The 12,344-nt window shown below is 42.5% G+C and overlaps 1 protein-coding gene across 8 annotated transcripts in view; it reads right to left on the bottom strand.

Moving 5' to 3' along the window:
* Positions 1–12,344, bottom strand: part of TRERF1 (transcriptional regulating factor 1) — a 98,728-nt gene that overhangs the window by 29,808 nt on the left and 56,576 nt on the right. For all 8 annotated transcript variants that reach the window (XM_030235529.2, XM_030235527.2, XM_030235528.2 and 5 more), the window contains one exon: positions 620–717. The gene's annotated coding sequence lies outside the window, so the exon portion shown is untranslated. The remainder of the gene's footprint in view (positions 1–619; positions 718–12,344) is intronic.

Consider the following 12,344-nt stretch of genomic DNA (forward strand, 5'->3'; position numbering starts at 1 on the left):
TTCCCTCTAAGTGGAAATGCTTCGAAACAGGCAAAGAACATATGCTAGAATTTGCAAAAACAGGCAAGGAGGAAACATCCTGAGAGAGATAAACAATCAAAATAATCAAGCACAAGTAATATTGCGTGAAAAATAGCATATGGCTAAGCTTTTTGTGGGGAGGGAACAGCCAGTTTGAGCCCAGTGTATCCCCCAAAGGAGAGAGTTTTGAGAAATGCAGAGAAATGCAGGACCCTCTGAAAAGTCCATCCCTCTAAAATAGGCCATGCTGGTGCCTAGCAATGGAGCCAAGTCAAATCCAATGGCTAAAAAAACCTGACCACCATGGTTGCTGCTTCTGTTTTTCTTAAGTTAATGTCCTTTTGTTTCTAAGAGACAATATAGCCAAAGTAGTCCTACAAGATATGTGTGTATATCTCTTGTGTCATACATATTGTGGAACACAAAATAATATTCTACTAGATACACAGCCAACACACAAATAACCAGATCTGAGAAGTCCATCAATAAACTCACAGGGACTCAGAAGCCCAAATTTTGAAAAATTGTCATAAAAGCACCGAACCTTATTAAAAAAGACAGCCTTTGAAAAACTGGACATAGGATGCTCTGACATTACCTGATTTTTGAGGATTTGTGAGATTCTTGTATCTTCTTGTGCTGTCTTTGCCATAACATTTCATGCTGCTTTCATTCTGTGATCTCAAAGTGACGTATCTAAACAAAACAAAACAATGGAAATTAGATTTTCCCCACATGTGACTATCTCCCAGCACCAATGCCCCAAAGCATGAGCAGATTTGGGACAATGAGTTTCCTATTGCAACACAACAAAAAACTAACTTCTATTTAATACAGTATCTCCAGGTTACTCTGTCTTTTAAGTCACTATGGCAGAGGGCAACTATCAGCACTCCAACTCCTTTAAAGAACAACCAGGAACCCCTTTCCCTTATTGATTGTGAGAGACTGCTTCGTTGTCAAATCTCTGGGATGGACACAGACCTTCAAATTACAGACTGGAATATAAGTAAGTGAATCTTTTATTCTTACTTAGCTTGGTGCCTACTGCAAAATGAGGAATGGGTTATGTTGATGCAATCAATGAAACAACATCTTGCCTCTGTTGCAGGGGCCACAAAGATTTCACAGCACCTCGTGCTGCTTTGCCAGAACCCAGAGGCAGGGGGAATGCTCTGGGTGAAGAGCTTGCAGCCTACCAGACAAGCATCACACAAACAAGTGCAGGTACAGCAACCAGGAAGGGAGGGATTAATGAAAGTCAAAGATGTGGGAGATACAATCAGGCTGTCACCCAGTGCAGAAGAGGTATCTAGACAAGGCATCTTAAATTACCTACATGAAAACAACACATATGTTTTTGTCAATGCTGCTGCCTGGATGGCTTGGAGGGAAGGTCCTCAGCACCTGAGGGTGTTAAGAATGTTGGCTGAAATCACTGTGATGCCACTCTACGTGATCTTTGAGAAGTCAAGGGGATTGGGGGACATCCCAAAAAAACAAATCCTGCAGGAGGTTATCACAAAGCAGATGAAGCGAGTGATTGGGAAAAGCCAGCATGGATTCACCAAGGGCAAAGTGACACAAGTGTGGACCCCCAACGCTGAGCCTGCTGCTGGTTATTACATTTGTAAGTGGCCTGGAGACAGAATCTAAGGTACCTGATAAAGTTTGCCAATGATACCAAGCCAAACAGGGCAGCAGGAAGAGCCACCCTGCAGAATGACCTGATCAGGCTGGAAGAGTGGGCTAACAGGAACTTTACAGAGTAAAACAAAAATGTGCCAGGTCTTCTGGACCAGATGGTCCTCAAGGTGCCTTCCCTGGTACTCCATGATTCTGTGAAACAGGCCTGGAAACTTGGGGTGCAATTCACAGCTCAATGATACCAGTGGAAAACACATCATCTGCACTGAGCTCTGCTGAGTTTTGGGAAGTCATTCCAAGCTTAAGAAGAAAATGTAGAAATGATCACAGATAACCTCAGTGACAGCAACCAACATTTACTTCCTCTCACCGTCACGCCACATTTGCTTTTTAAAATTATTCTTTCAAAATCTCTGATAATGGGTCCCAAGCATTGTGATGCTGCCACATCCAGCAAGAAGCCACTCCCCAAGTCCAGCAGACCCTTGCACAGAAAAGTGCCCTCCCTTAGTTATCCAGCAAGCTGGGGGAGAAGAACCCAAGCAACCCCCTTGTCCTGCCCAGTGCCAGTCTCTGCTTCCCCCTCCATCCTCCCCTCCCAAAAGCCCACAGAAAACAGGAGAGCACAAGACAGACATCAACCCATCCAAGCATGAGAGACAGCAGAGCCCCTCACAAAGGCTGACCTGCCTAAAATGTCTCTCTTTAACAGAACACCTCAACTGATGGTCAGTGCTGGTAGCACCACATGGATTTTCTTGGATCTAAGTGAGTTTTTGATTACAACATTATCATGCTGAGCCCCAGTAACTAAAACCTGTGTGCACCCACATCTTGCAAGAAACGTGAGCTGAAATTCATAAATTCATCACCCTCTTGCATCCTCTCTGCTCACAGTTTTTCTGGGCAAGTCCATGAATCTTTGTTGGAATAAGGTTTTAATAAACTCACATCTACTTAATTCTTTATGTGACTTGGTTTTCACACTGCTATTTAAACACCTCTAGGTTTATAAAAGGCATATTGAATCTTATAGTTGACCAGAAGTTGAGCACCATTTGTTTGTAAGAAAAAATATTCAGACACATGGAGAAAACCTGAGATTAACATCAGTGGAGCCAAGAGGGAAAATGTTGGGTTTTTTTTGCCTCAGTTTAACACAGCTATTTAGAACCTGACAATATGTTTAAATTTAATTTAAAAAATAACTGCTATACCATGAGCCATGACCGAAGTCACAATATAGAGTTTTGCTTTCTTTGTCATTTATCCATCTGCTCTGAACAAATGTTGCTACTATTAAGCCTAAAAATGCCAAAATATTGTGCAGACAAACCATTCCTGGTAGTTTCTTACAGAGGCTGGGCTGATGGACACTAGGAAAAACAACAACTGAAATACCCAGAAAAGCCCTTTCCTGTTTTTCATATTTGTCCTGGCTGCTTTTCCCACTATATCACTTTCATCATTAGAGCTACAGTACCACCCCAATGCAGGGTTACATAAATTATCAGACATGTGCAAAGGTCTCATACATAATAACACAGATAAAAAGTAAAAATTTGGACATTTCAGAGCCAGAGGTTGAGAACTGATGGCAGATAAATACTGAAAACAGTCCCAACATAATTAATGTAGGAACAAACAGTGCAGATGTACATCAAATTTACAAATGAGATTTTAATTCTTTCCATTGAATTTTAACCACCATCTTATTTTTGAGGTTTAGATTAGAAAGCAATCTAACTTTATACTCCTTTGCCATATTCTTCAGTTTTGCTTCCATCCCAGCCCTTAGATTTTGCATACAAACCAAGCACAATAAGGAGAAGCTGAGAAGTGAAGCCTACAGCAAAATTTACAAATTAAGAGCTAAGTCAGAGATCAGCTATCCCATATACACAATATAAATTTTCAGTCTTCTCTCTTCATTAGGATTGATGACGCTGCTGGAAAATAAGGAGCACGTAATACCTTTAATGGGAATGTAAAGCACAGATGAATTAGCAGAAAGAGAATGCAGCTGAATCAATTTCTCATCTCAAGATAGTAATGGAGGCAATTTCTTGAACTTTACTATGCTTGTAACATATTGATCAGCAAAGCTTCACACAGCAGGTTAAAGTAGGTATTTTCCCAGGAATAAAATGCAGGATGGCAGAAGGCATCACACCAAAGACAGGGATTTTTTCCAGTCATGTTACACTAAAGGAAAATCCAGGTTCTAACGTGTCTGCACATTACTGCAACACACGAGAGGAAGATTTATAGATGGGAGCTGAATTAGGTCAGCAGGAGCCTTCACAAAGCAAATTTAGTGACAGGACAGGGGGAATGGTTTCTAACTGAAAGGTTTAGATTAGATATGGGGAAGAAATCCTTTTCTGTGAGGGTGGTGAGGCACCAGAACAGGTTGCCCAGATAATCAGTGGCTTCCCCACCCCTGGAAGTGTTCAAGGCCAGGCTGGATGGAGCTCTGAGCAACCTGGTTTAGTAGAGGTGTCCTGCCAAAAAGCAGAGATGGACTCCCCCTATCCATGATAGACAACACAGCACAGAGAGCCCCAGGGAATCTGTGAGCACTGCACACAAACTGTGGGCTGAGGAATTCCCCCAGCTCTCCCACCTGGAGCTTAAAGGACTCATGTCTGGCCACAGAGCAGACAAGAGGGGATGCAGTATCATAAAGTCACCCCAAGACACCATGGCAGGCAGCTTGGAACTGGATGATCTTCAAAGTCCTTTCCCACCCAGACCATTCTAGGATTCTGTGACTGTATGATTCACTTAAATGGCATTAACTTCTGTATTATTTGGCACTAAGAACTTAACCAAAGTGTTACAATTAGGAACCCAGACTTCCTGCAGATCACCAGAGCATCCAAAACCTGATTCTGAGAATATACCAAAGGGAAAAAAAAGAACCATAGTATTGAAGAAAGCAAATTGCTTGGTTATGATCAAACAGTGTTTAATTAGTTTTGGAGCAGGAAAGGGAAAAGTTAGCCATTGTAAGATAAGAAACACAAGAACAACAACAGAGTATGTGTATTAAACAAGCAATACCAACAAAGACTGTAATATCAACTGGCTAAATCAGCAACAAAATAGTTACCAGTACCAGAATTATCATCATCAATCATACACCATTACTTCAGTTAACACAACTATATCAGAGCAGAGTCTCTTCTCACATCCTGGAAGTCCTCCCTTAATCATCAGCCTCATGAATTTGTTCCCTTTCCCTGGTCCATGTGCAGCTTCTTGCTTGCAGCTTCCTAGAAAAACTCTAGGAATTCAAATTCTCTTCTAAGGACAAGATTCTCCATGCATGCATAATTATTTTTATGTGCTCATTTCTGCATCTTTGAAATGCTTCAGGAATATTGCATGACATTTATTTTCAGAGAAAATGGCTTAGACAAACAAAGCATCTTAAAGATGAGACGCTATTCCACAGACAGACTGCAAATCCCAAGATTTATGGGTTTTTGGACCCCATGTAGGGTCCAAGGCTTCAGGTACACATACAGTACAATGTGAGATCATGTTTAAAGTGTCTTTGACTTGGGGTACTGGTCACCTTCATCCCCACCACACGAAGCAAATGGGTGCTCCCAGGAAAGGAGACAGTGACACCAGAGGATAAGCCCGGAGGTGCTGCCCTGGCAGCTGCACCTGCTCTCTGGCACTGCCCAGAATGTCACCCAGCTCCCTCCAGCAGGGCTCAGCTTGGCCCATCCAGGAAGAAACTGCCCTGTACCTCCTACCACCTCTTGTCCTCTCCTTACTGAATTCAGAGAGCAATGTGGCTGGCGGTACAGGAGCCCCAGAGCTGCTGCAGAGCCCATCATCTTCTCCTCCACAGCTCTCCTGTGCTTGCCTCCTGCTCACCTCCTTGGAAGGACAGCAGATGCTCACAGCCCATCTCTTTTTCTGTGACATTCATCATTTTAGCAGGTCTCCTTCCAGTTCAAGGACTTCTGGTGGTTGTCACCCCACACTTTGGATTTCTCTTCTCTTTTACAGCACTTTGTGGACTGGGAGAGGTGAAATGGGAGGCAGGGAGGACCAGAGCCACATACGGTATGGAAGACAGAGGAGCACCACACATTAACACAGCAGCACTTCCATACTTTCTGTTTTGTTTTCTGTTCTTTCAGTAACAAGTACTGGCACCTGTTTTGTCCATCATTTCACTGCCATTTTTACAGGACAACCACGAAGCCTCTTCCAGAGCAGTTAACACCTGGTGAAGCATTAATCAGGCATGAACTGTATTGTGACTGCCCTCCTCCTCCATGCATGGCCTTCATTTATCTACAGGCAATTTCCTCCAGCATTTTATCATCCAATCATTCAGTACAAGGAGTTCTGCAACACATTTCAGCCAGTCCTTCTTTTCGTTATTCTTAATACCTCAATCCCACACTCTTGCAAAATTTCAGTTTCTTACTTAAAACTATGAAGTGACTAAAACTGTTCAAACAAAATCATTGCCAAAAATGACATCAACAAACAACTCTGTTTCCTTGAAAAAACCTCAAACTATCATTTTCCTTTGCAAAATTACTGCAAACCAGCCACTCTCCTAAAAGAAATTCCCCAATCACTCAAAAAAAAGAAATAAAACCTAAGTGGGCACTCCCCATAATGAGCTTTAGACCTAATTGTTCCAATTTGGCAGAGCTGGGAACACGTCACAGCAAGATCTTGTCAACAGCCTGATAACCTGACGTTTGAACCTTTCACTAATATGCCAACCCTGCCCTAAGAAGATGGAGCAGAAGCTCCACAGCTCAGGAAACAGCACTATGAGAACAAAAAAAAAAACCCAACCTCAAACAAATAAGCTGACAAACCTGAAAGTCTAACAGCTACTTCTTGGCTCCAGATCTTCCCTGCAGAAGGTGGGTGGGAAAAAAAAAACCCCAACCCATCCCACTCCTCTGCAGACTGACTCCTATGCACTGCCAAGAATATTTTGAAAGACATAAAATGTATAATAACTTTTCAACTGAATATTAATTTCTGAATTGAAGGGAAACATCTTAAGGGCGAGTGGGTGTAAGGAATGATTCCTCCTCAGCACTGCTGTGCTATTTATTAAAGGCTGCAAATACCCAGAAGAATTCAGCTTTGGCCTTTGCACTGTACACTAACAAGCTTAGTTTACTGACATTCACAAAGCATATGAAGCTCTGCTTCAAATGATCCCTTTGAAAGAGACAATTACCAGACAACTGGAGATTGGATGACCATCAGAGCTAATTAAATTCTTAAATCCTGTTTGTATTTTTATCCATATCTTTCTCACCATTGCTGAGCAGGGGAAGGAGTTGGCTTGGGAGGCCGAGGGAACAAAAATATGCCTTTCCCACACCCCCATTCCCTTCCAGTTACAGATCTGTTTGGAACAAAACTTGAGACATTAAATCAATGCAGCCAGTGGTGGAATTCATCTTACTGTGACAGAAATATTCCATTTTCCCTAGCTTATATTTTAAATTGCTTTCTGATATACCAGGTTATTATTTTTTTTAGCCTCTTTCGTTCCTTACATAATTAAATGCCACGCCATTCAGCTTTTACAATTACTTTTACCATTTTCAGGAGAACATTTTTCAACTTTCTATGAAGAATTTATTCCCCACAAGTATTAGCTCCACTGACTATTTTCTTCTTCATTACATAAAAAGCTCTTAGCTATCCCTGTAGTAATCTTCTCCTTAACAGAGACTTTCCTGTAGGGTGGGTACTATGTGCCAATCCTCAGTTTCCTTTCTGAGTATTCCACATAACCAGAAGCAGCAGAGAAGAGGGCAAAGGGCACTGCTTATTAACACCTCAGTGCCTTCAGCTTGCAAGCAGGAAAGAAGGGCCAGGCACAATTTACGGGATACTTTTTGGTAACAAACTGAGATTTTGAGTTCAATACTTGCAAAAATAGCAACAATGCTCCCAGAAAGGTCTCCTAGCTAAGCCAGGACCATTCCACCCATTTATCCTCCAGGCACAGACAGGCAGCCTCTGAAGCTTTGAGTAGTGGCTTCTGTGATTCCTCTTCAAAAACAACCTCAGTTTTGGAGCAGGAGTGTTCCCAGCCCTGCAACTTCACCTTCAAGGTACTGCCCACACTAAATGCAGGTCCAGCTGCACAACACTCCATAGAGCCTGCCAACTCTTAACAAAGCATGCAGAAAACCTTCAAGAGGTGCTTCATTGATACAGAAGTGACAAAGTAAACACGGATCATTCTGCAAGAGGCAAGTTCATCCTGCTAAATGCTTCTTTGAGAGAAATATAAACAACCCCCCACGGATTAGAGTAATGCCTCCTTTCCTGGGAAGGCTAAGATAATTATTTGGCGAGAGGGGGTTAATTTGTTTCTGTTGGTTTTGGTTTTTTTTTTTTGGTTTTTTTTTTAATTTTCTGAACAACTTTGAGGGGGGGGAGAGGTGAGATGAAGAGCAGAAGAGCAAGGAAGAAAAGGGTCTTTTAAATAATTAAAAAAAAACAGCTAAAGCTTTATTTCTGACCGAAATGCCACCTTGATTCTTAGTAGAACAGGAGGAAGGAGTTTCCAGTGAGTGCCCAACAAGTCCCAGGGAAGGCATCACAGCATCACTCCCACAGCACCTTGTCTTCTCAATTATAAGTAGGAAACACTTTGAAGATGATGATAAACTTGCCTGTCATCTCTGTCTCACCAACTGACCAAGAAATCTTTCAGGATTACTGAAATGTTACCAAGCCTCACGCCTCCAACTGAAAGCAGTGTAAGCCTGACCTACTCATACTGTTTTCAGCTCTGTCACAGACAGAGCTTGAATTATTGTCCCAGACAATGCAAGAGCCAACAGGCTCTGCCCAATTTCCCCATGATCCCAATGGCACCCTGGCACAGTGCTTTGCATGAAGGTGGAGGAACTGGGGGCTCCACAAGAGGAGCCAGAGGATAATGTCTCATTTCTTGTCCCAGTTTTATCTGAGGTCACAATGACCTGAATCTAGCATGAATTACACATAATCATCCTCCAAGCAAGAGGATCTGCGCCAAGTGAACCTCCTAAGTTTTGGTTGCTAGGAGGAACAGTGGACATATTCTCAAGTCCTGTTTACTTAAGCCATTGAGGTTTCCTCTCTGGAATAACCTTCCACAGTCTGCCCACTGGTTTATCTCTCCTTGAGACATCAGACTAGAGCTAAATTCCGTGATTTCCCATCTGCTGTCATTTAGAGAAGCCTCTATGAATTATCTCTCAAAATAGTCTGCAAAAGACCTCCAACACCTCCAGAGAAAGCTCATATCTCTAAACAAACAGGATAACACGACTAGCACAAACCCTGTTCAGAGAAGTCTTGCATGCAGACATGCTGTTGTTCAAATGGCCACGTACCAAGTTCTGCATCTCAAACCCCACAAGCCAGCACAGCAGACAGAACCTCAGTACCACTTCACAGAGCTTGCCTTAAATTTTCAGCCTGTTCTCTGTCCCTGAAAGACTTATCTCAATGGACATACAATATTTGTACATCAACATTTATTATCAACTGTTTTACATGGATATTAAATTTCAGAGTGTGCTATCTGGAAATCCTGGCTGCTCCGGATCATGCTTTTAAAGACTTAGTCTATAATTCTCCTATCAGTTTGTAGGAGATGCATTTCTGTCTTCTGATTTAGGAACACATAAACAGATTTTTCATGGTTATCTAAGGTAAGATTGGACTTGGACTATTTATTTATTGCGTTGTTTACGTGTACTGTGAGCCACCCGATGAGGAAATGGAGAAATAAAACCAACCTCCTTCTTTAGACCACATCATTTCTGACACCATTTCTACTCAGAGATCAGCTCAAGTTGTGTTTGTTTTATGGAGAAAGAAAGTAAGCAAACACAGACTTCAGCTTTTCATCATTTACTGAACCTATGGCATACCAGACTCATTTTTCATCAGGCCTTAGACTCGAGCTGAAATGCTAATTACAGACACAAAGAAAAGGTAATGCTTTTCCAATAATTAGTAGGCAAGCAATTCTCAGAACAATGTTATCAGATTTATCACAGGATTCTGGAAAAGAAGATGGTGATGCTGACACACATGGTCGTGGTTTCCCTTCTCTTCACTTTTCATTTACAGCAGATTCAAACCTCTGGATTATCTACTCAAGACATCTGACTGGTAAAGTAATTTGTGACTTTGAGCAGCATGGATGTTCCCCACTGAGACACCCTTGGGAACTGCCCAAGCAACAGGGGCTACAAGCAGTACAACCAGAGGATGGAGAGGTAATGCCAAGGAGCTCAGGCCTTTTCAGTTCTGACTGTGGACTTCACGACTGAAAAATGCAACCAAAAACGCCATTTCCAACAACCCTCATCACTGCAAGCACCAGATGACATAACCATGTAGAAGAGAGCTGTAGAATGGGAGTTGGGATGGATTGTGAGTTGATGCTAAAAATGCTTAAAGAGGAGGTAAAAACAACTCCAGCAGAGATGAAAGGTGAGAGAACATTGAAGTGTGCTGATCAAATCAGAAGTAAAAGCAGCTCAGGCAACACCAGCCAGACCTCAGCAGGCAGTGCTTCAGCTCCCCAAAGCGTCAACATAGCCAGCTAGAAGGGAAGGTATGGCAGGGGCACAAGTCTCCTGAGAATCCCTGCCGTGGTGACACCCACTCCCACTCCCAAAGCACGGTGGCACACGGTGAGAGGGAAGGCTGGTGCTACAGATCCTGCAGAGATGCTGAGCCTTGTCCTGGTCTGCGTGCACTTAGCTCCAGTGGCACACCCTGCACTCCTGCCAGGGAAAAACCATTATTCCCCCTGGCCAAACCTCATGGCCTTTCCTTTAGGCCATGGTGGGCTGCAAACCTTGCACAGCGCCAGGGCGCCCGAACAGCCCTCCCCAAAACTGCACCCCCAGGAGGAAAGCACCAGCCTGCATCAGTGCTAGGTAGGTGTTCAACAGCAGCTTCATCTGATAAAGATTCCAAGCAGAGACCTCCCAGGTGGGGTTACAAGGCTATTAAAATATTTTCTCCTATGTATGAACAACCTCACATTTGTTCCTTTATCTCGCAATGGAGAATTCTTATTACTGTCCTTCAGTTGAAAGACAATAAGAATGGATAACATATAATGAAGGCACTGCACATATGATTTAAAGTTGCCTCTGAATACCTAATGCACGAAGATTTGTTTTCCTTCAGATGCCAAGAATCAGGCTAGAACAACAGTAATATGATTTTGGCTTGTACAAAACAATGTTTTATTTTTTTAATAGGCAATGGTCTTACATATAAAAAAATAAATCCAATTGTCCTTATGGGAGGTTTGAAGACAAGCCTTCTGGAAAAGCAGTAACTGCACAAGACAAAAGATAATCAAGAGTACTGTTTCTGACATATTCTTAGCATTTCTGGACTGCAAATTCAGAGTCTGTATCAGATGCTGTACCAGATAACAACAGCATGAAAATCTACATCTTTGAAAAGAGTTGAGAGTTTCAATAAGCCTAATTTTAATTTTTTTTAAATTTTATTTTTTAAATATTGAGAACCCCAGTATACATTTGATTTTCATTTTAGTTTTTTTCCTCCAGGGCCTTGCCTTGGAGGAAGACCATTTCACAGAAAAATCTTAAGACATTCTTTACCTCATCTTTCCCTGTATTAACGTCTCTGGTAATGCAGGACCCAGATCAGTCTCATATCATCCTACTAGTATATTTTCCAGCCATTCCTAGCTATGTCAAATGCTCCATCTCTCCCTATTTTCTATTAGTTTAGCCAGTGGCCTGATTTCCATTGAGACAGAGGTAATTTTCTTTCTGGTAGCTGGTACAATGCTGTGTTTTGGATTTAGGATGAGAGGGAATATCATCCCTCACATTTCAGTTGTTGCTAAGTAGTGCTCACTCTTAGTCAAGGATTTGTCAGTTTTTACACGCTTGGCCAGTGCAGAGGTGCACAAGAAGCTGGCAGGGAGCACAGCCAGGACAGCTGACCTGAACTGGCCAAAGGGATACTCCATACCCCAGAACATCATGCCTGGTATAACACTGGGGGGAGGATCACTGCCCAGGGACTGGCTGGGCATGGGTAATTGGGTGGGGAGCAGCTGTGCTGTGCTACTCTTGTCCTTCTCTTTCTTTTTGTTATCTCCCTTTTCCTTACAGCTATCATTATTTTATTTTACTTTCTTTCAATTATTAAACTGTTCCTATCTCAAACCACAGGTTTTACCTTGTCTGATTCTCCTCCCCATCCCGCTGGAGTGTGGCTGTGTAGTTCTTAGCCATGCCACCACATCTAGACTCAAGAACAGACTGACATTCCTCTGCCCACTGAAAGCTTCAGCTGCAATCTCATTAAGTCCAGAGTTCTCTTTTGCAGAATCCTCCCTGAGTTCTGCAAGGCTGAAATGGTCTTAATAGACCAATTGCAATGGTTCCTTCGAGATCTCCTGCCCTTTTCCAGAAGAGAGATGGCACAGTCATCTTCACAGAGAGACCTTGAATTTTTCTGACACTTTCTGAAGCCCTGCAAGTGTGAGCCATCACTCCCCAGTGCCATTCTGACACACAGATTATGTTTTCTTCTCAAAAACTATCACTATTGTGGTTTTGCACAATACAAACACCTGTTGAAAACAGAGGAGGGCTGGG

The sequence above is a fragment of the Serinus canaria genome, chromosome 3 (genome assembly GCF_022539315.1).
Source record: "Serinus canaria isolate serCan28SL12 chromosome 3, serCan2020, whole genome shotgun sequence".
NCBI lineage: Eukaryota > Metazoa > Chordata > Aves > Passeriformes > Fringillidae > Serinus > Serinus canaria.